General features: G+C 46.6%; 1 protein-coding gene across 5 annotated transcripts in view; it reads left to right on the forward strand.

Annotated features, from left to right (window-relative positions):
* Positions 1-415: 415 nt before the first annotated feature.
* The window catches only part of MSANTD3 (Myb/SANT DNA binding domain containing 3), a 28,206-nt gene continuing 14,508 nt past the window's right edge, over positions 416-14,113 (forward strand). The window contains exons 1-2 of one of the 5 annotated variants that reach the window (XM_081067143.1): positions 896-926; positions 11,534-11,671. The gene's annotated coding sequence lies outside the window, so the exon portion shown is untranslated. Of the gene's footprint in view, positions 532-774; positions 1,087-11,533; positions 11,672-14,113 lie in introns of those variants that run through there. The other 4 variants (XM_081067144.1, XM_081067142.1, XM_081067140.1 and 1 more) reach the window with 4 other exon arrangements.

Genomic DNA, 14,113 nt, shown 5'->3' on the forward strand with positions numbered 1-14,113 from the left:
CGACTCCCACACCCAGTTTCTCCTATTGTTAACCTCTTGTATTAGTAGGAAAACTTGACCACAATTAATGAACAAATATTGATACATCATTATTTTACAAATATTGATGTATTGTTTTTATTATTAATTTTACCCAATTTGTTCTCCATCCTTCAGTCTGTGTATCTTTCTTTTCTTCTATACCCAGCTTGGGGTTGGGAAGAGGAACACCGATATGTTATGAACTGAAGCTCACACCCTATTCAGATTTCCTTAGGTTGTGTAGTCTCTGCCCCCGGGAGCTCACAGCCTAGGGGGAGACACATCCCGCCAATTTAAAACAAAACAAAACTCCGTGATGAAGCCAGCACAGGAAGGTTGGCTGTTCTAAGCGGCAGGGAGTCTCAAAACAAAAGGGGCCCATTGCAGCTGGGGTCTTGGACTGAGCTAACTCCTATCCATAGTCGCCGAATCCCTTGTGACAGACGCATCCTTTTGTTGTCCATGGAAACGAAACAGTTTTTCCGGCCCTTCGGGAGCTCCTCTGCAAAGGTGGGAAGGGGAACTCAATCAGCGCCAGGATGTCGGCCCAGAGAAAGAGGGTGGGACGGCGGGGGACACCCCGCGCCCCGCCCCGAGCCTCCCCGGAGGCCGACGGCCGCAGCTCGGGGAGGTGGCGACTGCGCGGGGCCGCGCTCCCACCCTGCTCCGCGCCGACCGACCCGCAGCGCCGGGCGGCCCGCGAGGGGGCGGCGGCTCCCGGGCTTTGTGGCCGCGGCGCGCGCGGCGGGGCCTGGCCGGCCGGGGGCGCGCCGCCGCCGCCGGGCGTTCCGGAGCCCGCGGCGCTCCTGGCGGCGGCCCAGCCTGCGAGAGGAGCCGCGGCCGCCCGCGCTAGCGCCTCGCCGGCCCCTCCTCCGACCGCCGCGGCCGCCGCGCCGCCCCTGCAGGTAGGAGGCTCCCAGCCGTGCGGGCCGCAGCGGGCAGAGGCCGGGGTGCAGGGCGTGCGGGGACCGCGGGCCGGCATGGCGGGCTTCCGGGCCGAGCCTCCGCTCCCCTGCCTTGCAGGCCGGGCGGCCGCCTCGGCTCGGCGCGCCGCGGTGGGACTCGGTGAGTCGGGCCGGCCTGCGGCGTACAAAGCCGGGGGCGCGGACCTCGGGGAGATTTAACTGCGCGCCCTGGATGGGGGACTCTGGACCCCGGCCCGGAGGAGCCACTTGGGAGAAATCCATGTGAGCCGCAGTGCCTCAGTCTTCCCATCCCGGGGTCCCCACTGCAAGACGGGCGCTGTGCTCGCTTTTCCGTACTTGTCTCCTTTAAAACCCCTTGTGACCAGTCCAAGGGGTCCCTCATGAATGAGAGGGGTCCCCCATTCGGAGGCCGAGGGCCCAGCATCTCATCCGTGCCCGCCTGACCTTGGGAAAGCTTCTTTACTCCGAGCCTCGGTTCTGCTTTTGTAAATGGGGGTGCAGTGGGATGCGGGTGGAGCGTGTGGTGTAATACCTACTTCCAGGTGCTATTGTAGGAGAGAGAACGTACGTAAATGATAATAGCCAAATTTGAGCACTTTCTGTGTACCAGGCCCTGGGTACTAAACAGTTGGCATGAGTTATCTAATGAAATCATCACCCTGGAGCTAGGATGTGGCTACTGTAAATTGCGTGCATAATCTTTATTTAGGAGTAGGAAACTGAAGAATGTAGTCTCCCTATTGTGATTCAGAAGGTTGAGTGTTTCTTAGGTGTGGTAACATTTAAGATTACAGATGTTCCTGCATTATCAGGAGAGTGGATATAGCAGGGACATATTTGTCGCACGCTAAAAACCAGAGGTAGGATAATATCAGCATGTCTGATAAGTTGGTTGTATTACCAAGGAAATTGTTGAATGTTAATTCAAAAACATAGTTCCTGAGTTAGGACAGAGGGCTGCTGTGGGAGTTTGGTTCCAGAAAGAGACAAGGTGTAGATGAGGGGGAGAGGGAAGGATTCTGAAGCTCTGAAAGAGGGTGTTTAGGAAAGGACCTTGGTCTACCACCCCAGCAGAATTCTGGATCAGGATTCCATCCTGCCCTTAGAGACCAGGCATCCTGCCAGGGGTGAGAGGTGTGTTGGGGGAGGGGGAGTAGACAGTAGGAGGGATGCTGGGTGAGAACACAGGTTGTCTCTTACTCCCAAGCCACTCCAAAAGTATTCAGATGGGTTGAGAGCCAAGTGATTGAGCCTCCTAAAATATCATTGTCCCTTTCTCATGATTCCTGAAATTCTTTTAATGTGTTTGAGGAGACCGGGACACTCACCAGCACTAAAGGTAGATAAGATGCTTAAATTACAGAGACCTAACTGATGTAATGAGTGAGTACGTTTTGAACACAGTTCACTTGGTTAAAGAAACATTGGGCCTGAGGAGATTATTGGGGAGAACTGGAATGCTTTGGACCCTGAAGAAGGAAAAGAAAAGCAGGAAGGTCTAGGGACTGCACTAAGGGGAAAGAGAGTAGAAGGAGGAGATGACTTCACAGGACTGTCTGCACGATAGAAGCAGACTGCTCAGTTCTCAGCTCCCAAGGGGGCACCCTTTCTTCTCCCGATTTGTGACCATTCTTACTTGAGTGCTGTGGAAGGTCAAGGTTGGACTCAGGCTCACTTTTCTCCTGAGTAAGCAGGAAAGGATTCTTGGAGAAGGGTTATTTTAAAACCAGGCTTGATGGAGGGGGTATTTAGGCACATGGTGATGGTGAAGGTAGGGAACAGCATGCATAGTGAGTGGAAAGGGCAGTTGCTTTGGGAATAGCATGCATAGTGGAAAGGGCAGTTGATTTGGAGAGATAGAAAGTATGGAGTTTGAATCCTAGCTCTGCCACTTCTCAGCCATGTAATTTTTTGTGAGGATAAAACAATGTTTTTTTTCTGTGCTCTGCTTCGGCAGCACATATACTAAAACAATGTTTTTTTCAAATGTGTGGTGGGGAGTTCAACAAACACTAGTACGCTTTTCTCTGTCCATGGTGACATTTGTTGAACAATTGTCTGCTGAGCACCAATCGTATGCTGAGTCATATGCTTTATGCCAAGGATACAGAGATGAGTCAGAAATCACGTATTCCCTTGGGAATTTCCCAGTCTAGTGGGGGAGATGGACACAGAGATTACAAAAAATATGGGAAGTGCTGTGGTACAGTCATATGCAACTGGCAGTGATCTCATGGAGGTGTAACTAACTCATTCTGGATAGAAAACTCAAGGCCAATTTACCTCTAACAAGATGAATATGAGACCTTATAATAGAGATTTTGAATGCTACACCACCCCTTCGATTCTATCTTTTTAACCTATATTTTGTCTCTGCCCTGATATTCTCTCAAAAAAAACATCTAGTTGCAGTTTGTGCATAGGTTGTGAGTTGCCTCAAATTCATTTTAGAAGGAAGCTGTTACAAATATAATAAACACAACAGCCTGAGTATTAGTTGAGGAAGGCTTTACAAAAATTACACAGGAATTGGATCTTGAAGGATGAAAATGAGCCCTTGGACCTTGGGGTAAAGGATTCCAGCCAGAGGAAGCCCCATGTACAAAGGCAAGAGAATATAGAGGGTCAAGGGCATGAAGGTCGTTAGGTCTGGCTGGGTTGAAAAATATATGGAGAAGGTGCGGTAGAAGGAAGAGGGTACTGTAATCGGAGCCAGATCTGGAAAGGTCTTGACTGCCATGTGGGGAGTGTCACGCAGGGGACCCTGCTCGCTGCGCCATTTGTCGTGCAGGGTCTCAGCTCCCACTCCCCACCCAAGAACGCAGGACACGGTGAGGCCAAAAAGGAACACCCATGGAGCCATAGATAGGGAAGTCAAACCAATATATTCTCGCTGGCGGCTGGGCTGGAGACACAGGAAGCAGGATCTACATAATCTGTCTAACAGCAGTCCGCGCTTGCCAGCCACCATCTTCTTGCTAGCCCCCATTCCTCTCCCTGCTAGCATAGCCACAGCTGTTATATTAGTGGTCAGTGGCTTACGGGTTACAGCTGACGGCCAACTAGCCACAGCTGCTGGCATCTGATCACAGTTGATGGCCATTTACTACCCGAGCCAGCACCTTTCTATGTGAGGCCGAGAGCCTGGAAACTGTTTTTTTGGGGTTTTGTCCCCACAGGGAGTTTGGACTTTGTCACTTAGGCAGTGGGGGAGATGTCAGAGATTTACACGCTGGACTGTGGCATGATCATTGTATTTTAGGAAGATCCCCCGGTAGCTGTGTGGAAGAGGGACTGGCAGTTTGAAAGATCATTTTGGGAGACTAGGGGTGGCCTGACCTTAGCCATGGCAGTGAGGACGGGAGAGAAGAGAATAGATATCGAAGTAAAACGTAGTGACCTTGATTGCTTACACGTGAGTGAAGAATACACTGTGGTTTCTGCTTTCAGAAGCTAAGTTGATGTGGCTGAAATCATCAGAAATCAGGAGCTTTGGAGGTAGGGGAGTAATTCATTTGCTTTTGGCTATGGAGAATTGGAGATTTTTGAGGTGCCCATAATGGACGATAGGTAGAGGCGGCTAGTAGACAACTGTAAATGTGTGTATTGCTGAGGAGAGAACATGAGGCTGATACCTCTACTGTCTTTGAACAAACCCTGAGAATCTACTCCGTGCTAAAGATACAAATAAAATGTAGTACGTAGTTCTCAGCCTCAGATAGGGGAGACTCTGGAGGATAGGTATAGGTTGCAGTACAGGTAATTTTGAGTGCTGCAGTAAGAAGTAAACACTTGGGTTCTGGGCCCAGAGATTTGAGAGCTGATGGCTGTTGCTCTGAAGTGGTGGGAATAGAGGAGAGAGTCTGCTTCATAGGCGAGAAGCAGACTGAAGTGGGAACACCGACATGAGGGAACTTTCTGTATTGTAAAAGCGCTTTCTGTGGAGAGTAATAATGATTTCAAGGGAATTTCAGAGAAGCTGGGGTGGGCATGGGAAGGTGGTTTAGGATGGAGCTGCAGGGGAGGGAGAGGAAGGGGTCATAAGAACCGTCATCTGGGTTATAGAGGAAACTAAGGGTGTGAGGGTGGAAGATCTGGAGGTGGGCGCTCTTGCCTTAAATACAAGGCTGGTTCTACTCACAGCCACACTCAGACACAGATGGTAAAAATAAACACTTCCAAGTTACAAGATCGCCTGGAGTGGCTGGTGAAGGGGAAAAAGAGGCAATGCATTAGAGGAAGCAAATTCCGTGCTAGGTTTCAGACTAGAAAGCCCTCTGAAGGGAAGGAAGATGACGAAAGGTCATAGGTGACCATCCTGGGTAGACAGGTCTGAACATGCAAAAGCAGGTACGGGCAGGTGTGCATAGGAAGTCACGTCTGATTACTCTTACCTCTGGATGAGATGAAATGCTGAAGGCATCAGAGTCGTAGTGTATGGCTCTTGAAAATTTGCCATACAATACAATAGTATTTGTAAGAAGAAGCCAGGAAATTATTTTTGTTATGATTAGTTCTTTATAAAAGGGGAAATTTAAGATAGCAGAACATCTGGATATAATTAGTAAAAAATGCAAATGGCAAGCAGTTAGTTTCAACACATATGCACAAATACTTATCAAGTGCCTACTGTGTACCAGGCACTCTTTAAGAGTGAGGCTACAGCAGTGAGTAAGATCTGATCACCTGCTGTAGACAGTTCACCTGGAACTACTTAAGCTACAGATTAAACCTAAGTATGGGCCTTCAATCATCTAAAGTGCTAACGTTCTTGTTCCATTGGCTAGTAGGTCCACTAGCCCTATAAATGATCAGAAATACCATCTGTGCATATTTTGTTAAGAACCGTGGAAATAAGGTTGCAGAAAAACCATTGTAGTGGCTGTGCTAGCATGCGCTGCCAGCTCTGGATGGGACTTTAGAGAACACTCACTTTAGCTTTATATTTAGAGATGAGAAATTGACCGGGAAGAAAGGGGCCTTGCCTAATGTCACAAAATGAGTGTTGGAGATAAGAGCAGTGCCCTTGAGTTTTCAGATGGGATAATGGGGGAAGGTTTGAGGGTCCCTTGCCAAAGGGCATCTTGATAGTGAGAGGCTTCCAAAGAAGAGTTTCCCTTTTAGGCCCTCTTCTGTTACTAGGGCCCCAGGAAGCCCCCTATTTTGCTCTGAGCCTCAGTTTTCCTCATCTATACAGCAAGAGGATTGGTCTGAGGTCCCTTTTTAGTTTTAGCATATTAGGATGTATGTTGCTCCCCAAAAAGGTTGTTTGGGGGATGCTGAGTCAGGAGACAGAGTCAACAGATGAGGACAGGAAATAGCTTTTTAGCTCCAGATTGATCACCCATAACCCTTTGCGAGGCTTCCCTTCAGGATATGGGTGCCACGTTTTTTGCAGCCCACCCACTATTTTTGTATACATTCCTTCTTTCAGTCTTTCCCAAGTTGTGGTCCCGCTCTGTTCTAATGCTACTTCTAATGCCAATCTATTCTAATAAGAATTCTTATTCTGGATCCCCCCCCAATCCTGGAGTAGTGTCCCTGGGCACATCTCTGTCGCTGTGCTTATCACACTGCCTTGTCACCAGCCCATCCACAGTCCGCTGTGTTATGTCTTCATTGGTCTAGGATCTCCTCGATCTTAAGGAATACCCCTCTGGTGCTTGCACATTCGTGCTTGGTTAATCCTTGTGTATCCTCTTTGCCTCTCCTTTCCCTTGCTGTCCGACCCCAGTGTGGACAGACACATGTCCTGGTCATTCTTGCTTTGAAACAGTCTCTGGTGTGCACCTCCTCCTTTGTATGAACATGGTCACTGCTCAGAGTCCAGGCCCATTCTTTTCAATTATTGATCTCAATGATCTCCTTCAACTCTGTTCATATTCTATACATTCTTAAAGATGTAGCTCAAATGTCCTCTTGTTCATTAAGAATGCAAATAACTTCTCCCCTCCTCTGAATGCCCAGGGCGCTTTGTCCTCTGTTATGGTGTCTATTTCAGCGTGCCGGTCCTTTTAGTTTCCAGTTTATGCATGCCAACGCTCCTTCCAGGCTAGAGGGTTCTGTTTGTGTTTGTATCTCCCACGTGTTTTAGGACAGTACTGAGCCTCTTGCAGGAGTTACCGGTATTATGTATTTGTTGAATTGCGTGTCTATGAAATAAAAGAGCCAATAAGTATTTGAGTCTACAGATGGTCCCGACTTACGATGGTTTGACTTGTGATTTTTTTTTTTCACTTTACCCTGGTGCGGAAGCAATACGCATTTAGTAGAAACTACTTGGAATTTTGAATTTTGATATTTTCCTGGGCTAGCGATAAGTGATATGACACTCTCTTGTGATGCTGGACAGTGGGAGTAAGCTGTAGCTCTCTTCAGTCACACAATCACAAGGGTAAACCACTGATACTCTGCAGTATACTGTGTTACCGGCTTTTTTTGGATATTGTATGTTGTGTTTTGACATCCAGTCATGTCTATAAAGTACCTATCTGTGTCTCCTTCTGCTGAGAAGAAGAGAAAGGCAATTACTCTTGAGATGAAACTCAAGAGTAAATGCCCAACTGTAGGCTAATGTAAGTGTGTTGAGCACATTTAAGGTAGGCTAGGCTAAGCTCTGATGTTCAGTAGGTTAGGTGTATGTAATGCATTTTTGACTAATAACATTTTCAACTTACAATGGGTTTATCGGAATGTAACCCTATCGTCAAGGAGCATCTATATATTATGTATAGACTATTATTCTACTTTTTGAAACAGTTTAATATGGATGGGAGGGGTGGAAAGAACAGAATTTATTGAAACTAGTCTGTGCTTCTTCTTTACTCCCAATACAGAATAGCTGTGCAGAGGGAGCCCTATCTATGGCTCCGTTTTGGCCTCACAATAGCCTGTTTTCTTGTGTGGGGAGTGGGATCAAAGACCCTACATTACAATCCTTCATTGGACTTAAAATATATTAGTCAGCTTGAGCTGTCATAATAAAGTACCATGGACTAGGTATCTTAAACAGCAGTAGGGGATATTAATCCCATTTTACAGGTGAAGAATTGCAGGTTAATTGACTTGTCCAAAGTCACATTAGGTGAGTGCTGAAGTCAGGATTTGGTTTCTTGGTTCACTTCACTTCACTTTAAGAGCAGTAGTTCACTAATGTCCTGATATCTGTCCAAGGTCTCAGTGCCACAGATCTTTAGTCCTGGTTCCCATTCTGAGTATTGACTTCAAAGAACTCCCTTTTCCAGGAAGGGAAGTAGAGGTGAAATCTGGCCAAGTTTCTGTAGTCTTTGCTTAAATTTTGGGACTTAGTTTGATCCTTGTGGGGACAGAGTCCCAGAGAGCAGTTTCTAGGCTCTCAACCTCACGTGGAACGGTGCTGGTTGGGGTATAAGGTGACCATTAGCTGTGACTAGTTGGCCATCAGCTGTAACCAGTTAGCCATTAGCCACTGTGACAACGCTAGGGGGTTGGTTGGTTGTCAGAGAAGCTGATGGCAGGTTGTGAATCATGTGGCTCCTGCTTCCTGTGCCTCAACCCAGCCGCCAGCGAGAATATAGTGGTATGACTCCTCTATCCATGGCTCTGTGGGTGTTCCTTTTTGGCCTCACCATGTCCTGCGTTCTTATGTGGGGAGCGGGACCAGACACCCCGCGTGACACCATGCATGACACATGGCGCAGTGAGCAGGGTACGGCACTGGCCAGTATCCCCAAACGAGTAATGGAGCAGTTTATACACATGAAAGCTCAGTTTCAGGAAACCCGTGGAGCAGGAGCGGCGCCGGGAGCAGGAAACATAATCTGCCTGGGAGAAACATGACCAGTCTGTGAATTGGTGGTCCTCTCTAGCCTCCGGGTGGCACACCGCCCTATTGGCGTTGCCTACTTTTTGCTGGTCTGCTTCTGCCGTGGGCTCCTAGAGTTGTGGATGTCTTGTGCCAGGGCCACCACCCATTCGGATACCTGGCGTGGCGTGCAGGATTCTGGTCAGGTAGGAATGATATCTGACTCTGGGCAGGAAGACAAGTGTCCCCCACACAGTGTGTGGTCCCCGGTAACCACTGTTCTCAGAAGTTGGACCCCCATGGAGGGGTGGGAGGATGTGGACGGTTCTCCAACCAGCATAGGCCGGAGAAAGTGAAGGTCATTGCAGCCCTGTGGGCTGGGGAGTGCTTGCTGGGGCAGCCCGGATGAGGGACTTGTAGTCCCAGGAGGAAACGCTTGCTAAGTCCTCAGTGGAGGATGCTGGTGAGGTCGAGGTCGTCCCGCACCCCCAGATTGGGGAGGAGTTGGAGCCCTCGCCCTGCGGAGAGGTCACACATTGTGAGGCCAATGCACAGCCCTGGCAAATGACTGTGGACGATGGGGAATTGCTTTCCATCCCTGATTTGATGGACTGCTTGACCGTTTGCTTGGGAACGTGCCACCATGTAGTAGAACTGGCGGATGTTTGCTTCCTGTGTCTCCACCGGCCGCCAGCAAGACTGTGGTGCAGGAAGAGCCCTTGTTGGGGTGCAGGCGGATGTTTGCTTCCTGTGTCTCGACGGCCGCCATCGAGAATATGTAAGCACCTTGGCTGTGAACCACTGTTGTTCCAGCATGGTACCCTGAGAAACCCTGGTTGTGCCCAGGAAGTTTGGCTGTGCCCAGAAAGACTGGTGGTGCCCTGAGAATCCTGGCTGTGCCCAGAAAGTAGTTATCGAGGGACACCCCCTGGGACATTACTTGAACTGAACTGGAACTTTTTCTCACAAGCTGGGTTCCTGACACAGGGCCCCTCATAGAAGTCGCTTGCTGCGTAGATTGTGAGGCGAGACCTTGGAGTGGGGGGTGTGGGGACAGAGTCCCAGAGAGCAGTTTCCAGGCTCTCGGCCTCATGGGGAAAGGTGCTGGCTCGGGCAGTAGGTGACTGTCGGCTGTGGCTAGTTGGCCGTCAGCTGTAACCAGTGAGCCATTGGCCACTAATATAACTGCCGAGGCTACGTTAGCAGGAAAATGGGGGCTAGCAAGAAGATGGTGGCTGAGCCTGCAAGTGGCGCAATGAGGGTTGCGAACAGTGTGGCTCCTGCTTCCTGTGTCTCCAACCCAGCCGCCAGCGAGAATATAGTGGTATGACTCCCCTATCTATGGCTCCGTGGGTGTTCCATTTTGGCCTCACCATGTCCTGCGTTCTTGTGCAGGGAGTGGGACCATAGACCCTGCGTTATAATCCTTCATTGGACTTAAAATATATTAGTCAGCTTGGGCTGCCATAATAAAATACCACGGACTAGGCGTCTTAAACAACAAAAATGTATTTCTCACAGTTCTGGAGGCTAGGAGCTTCAAGATCAAGGTGCTGGCAAGGTAGGTTTTATTCTGAGGCCTCTTCTCTTGATGTGTAGGTGGCTGCCATGCCAATGTGTGTTCACATGACCTCTTTCTGAGCTCTAGAGGGTTATGGGGAGAACAAGCTCTCTGGTGTCTCTTCTTATAAGGGCACTAATTTCCTCCAGCCAGCCTTATGACTTCATTTAACTTTAATTCCTTAGAGGCTCAATATCCAAACACAGCCACCATGGGGATTAGGGCTTCAACATAAAAATTTGGGGGGAATACAAACATTTCGTTATAATAGATGGATTTTTGTATTAGGTGGATATTAAATGTACTTATTATAATCTTCTGGTGGTTTAGTCAATGTTAGTGTTTTGGGAATTGTGCTGATTGTTTCCTCTTTGTTCTTTTATCATATTGGAATCATGCTCTTTTATTTAGTCCTGTCCATGGGTCCTTGCCTAGGTCAAGGGTGGACTACCATTGCAGTTAGATTTTGCTATTGTATTTGACCGTTTTTACTTTAATGCAGTTTATAGTACGTTGATGTTTTATCATGCATGATACTCAGTGTGTGCAAAAGAGGCAGTTTTACGCCTATCTCAGAATATAGTCATTCATCGAATGTTTGTTGGAGGCCCACTGTGTGACGGTCACTGGGCTGCTTGTTGGACCACAACCATGCAGGAGAATGGGTAGCACTCTGTCTAGCAGAACAACAGTCAAAAAAGGTAATCCATATTGAGCAGGGTTGGGGGGCAGGGAAGGCCAGTCTCTCTCCAATAAAAGCTGATCAGCTGGGAAGGCTTGTTATGTTGTCATCTATAACCAATTATGGACATTGCTGAGTAGTTTTAAGCTAGAATGTGCTTTCTAGCCTAGAATAAGCTTTACCTGGAGATCTCTTTGGGAAGTGCTTGTTTACTTAGGACTGTCAGTCAGGTGCTCAAGCAGAATGTCAGCGGTCCCCTGAGGAGTGGACCATTTTAAAGCTCTATATTATCTCTACAGTTGCTTTTCAAAAATATATTCTTATCAGATCAACAGCAGAAATTATTTCAGAACTCTGGTTGGAGGGAGAGAGGTACAGTTGGATGGGTGTGTGGGTGGGGGCTATGGGCCCTAGGTTTGGGGCATACAGGGAGGAAGGGATGGGGTGGGGAGGGAAGGGGAAGAGCCACCAGAATGGGGCCTGACCCAAGCTGGCACAGCTGCCCCTAAGTGGCTCTACCCTTTCTCTGCTGACAATTACCTTGCTGTGTAATTGGACAGGTATTTTGAGCGGGGACACTAGAGGCTGTCACTATCTCGGAAAGAAGAGAGCTAAGCAGAGCAGACAGCGGCAAGGGCATTGGAGTAAGACCTGAGTTGGAATCCAAGTTCTGCTACTTATTATTTGTGTGACCACAGGCAAGTCACTGAGCCTCACTTTTCTGATCTGGGAAATAGGAATAATGATTGATTAGTGAGATAAATAGCCTACTTCATGAGGCTGCTGAGACTCCGTAGGGGTTGCTTGGGATACACTGTCTCATACCAGAATCTCTTTATAGCCCTGCAGAGTGCAACCACATGGCCCAGGGAGGCCTGCTGTTCTACAAAATTAAGCAAAGTAAATTGGTAACTCTGGATTTACTTAGCTAGTGATTAAATAACAGTTTAGTTAATAGGCTATTAATGGACCCCAGGTGTTGGTAATTCTGCGTATTTGCTTTTGAGAGCAGCTGTATAATTTCATCTGGTACTTTAATAAAGTTGGTGGGGTTCTTTTTTTTTTTAACATAAAACATTGTATTGTGTGGTGCTACAAATCATGCTCTCAGGAGCTATTTTGGGGAGGATTAAATGATGTAATGCATATTAAGCACTTAGTATAGTGCCTAACCCACATTATAAGGCTCAGTAAAAGTTACCTGCTATTATTATTGCTGTTATTAGAGACTCAACTGGCTACACTTCAGGGCAATATCCTTTGTGAATTTAGAATCCACACGAATTCACCACCTGGTGGCAATTTATGGTACTTCACACATTTTGAGGAACAATTATTAAATTGCTTGGAACTAATTCCATGTATTTTGAATTCCACCAAGTATAACAAGAACTTTGTTCAGAGTGTGACTTGTTTATCTGAGAGCTAGAATTTCATATATCATTAAACAATGAAGTGACATTTTTTACCTCCACAGTTGGCATAGATTTTTAAAAATGTTAACAGCAAGTGGGGAACAGATATGCTATTACAGTAGTAGGAATGTAAATTGGTACACCATTTCTGGCAGACAGATGGTGATGTAACAAAAGTTTTAAGTGTTTTCATCTTTTGTGGCAACGATTCTTCTAACAATTTACCTTGAAGAAATAATCAAAGATAGAAAAATAAAGATTTATTTAGAAAGAAAAAATATACAAGTATATTTTATATATACATAAAATATAAATATATAATATAAATATATATTATATATATTGTTATATATAATAGCATTACCTGTAATAGAACAAAACGGGGAAATCCCTTTTTCATTTGTGGATCAGATTCTAAATCCATATAGAAGTAATTCTTAAAAAGGGTGAGGGCACGAAGGAAGGTAGGTATATTGACATCTGGGGCAGAGGAATTGGGTTGTGGAATGGGATCAGAATCTACTGAGAGCTGTGTAGCTTAAGAATGTTCAGTATACCTATTGGTTTCATAATAAAAACCATAGGAAGTAAAGTTGGACGTAGAAATTTTGGCATATGGAGATAATGCAGAAGAGATATAGGGGGTGGGTGTTAATAAATTTCAGTTTAGGGAACACTGATATATAGGAAATAGGAGTATTGATGAAGGCAAATAATTAATTTTGGACCTTTGGGCCTGGATTAGGTCATTGTAGGAACATTAGAGCTGTATGATTGAAGCACAGGCCTGGGAATTTAGGGGTGCAGGGACACCTCTCCAAAGATAAATTTCTCCTCATGTAGCTTTGCCCAAGACCTGAGGGCCAAATCACCTAAATATCTTGAGTTTTGATACCAGATGTGCCCACGATGAATGGGAGACAGGGTATCTGGTATGTGGAGACGCTGATCCCAGTATTCAGTCTAACCTGACCTTTTGGGAGGATGTGGTACATAGTGGGAGACCATGCTCAGCTGCTATTGCCCTCATGTAAGGCCTATACTCCTTGGTCTCAATTTCAAGGCTCTCTCTTCTGGCCTAAGTCCCCTCCAGCTTCAGGTCTAACTGATTTCAGCTATTCACATCTACGGTAAACCCTCCCCAGGCATAGTATGTGAATAGCTGGCTTGTAATAGTGTGATTTTAAATGAGTGTACCATAAATTTAAAAGCCACAGCCCTTTTCCCCCTAACTTTTCAAACATGCACAAATATCAAAAGGATAATTTAATTAATTTTTGTGTACCCATCGCCTTTGTTGATATTCAAATGTCCCATCTTTGGCCAATGGGATTCCTTTCAAGTTAGTTTCTAGTTCTTTTGGTACAGGTTGGTCAGTTTTAAATGGACTAAGTCATCAGTATCTTAATGGTTGCCTGTTACTCTGAAAGACCAGAGGCTTGGAGAACATAAGAAGGACTAGGGCATGTTGGTCCTTTCCACCAAGGGAAACATGCAACACCTACATTATCACTGCATTCACTGTTGCCATTCACTGCTGTGTTTGAGAGATTAATTTTATTGGACACTTCCCGTGATTAAAGGATGTGAGAAAAGTATGGAGTCACAAAAAGGTGAGAGCCCAAAAGGTAGTTGTGAAATGATACTAATACTAAGAATACCAGACTATTTTGAACTCACAGAAGCAGAGAGTAGAAGAGTGCTTACCAGGGACCGGAAGTGGAA

The sequence above is a fragment of the Rhinolophus hipposideros genome (genome assembly GCF_964194185.1).
Source record: "Rhinolophus hipposideros genome assembly, chromosome: 11".
In the NCBI taxonomy this organism is placed as follows: Eukaryota; Metazoa; Chordata; class Mammalia; order Chiroptera; family Rhinolophidae; genus Rhinolophus; species Rhinolophus hipposideros.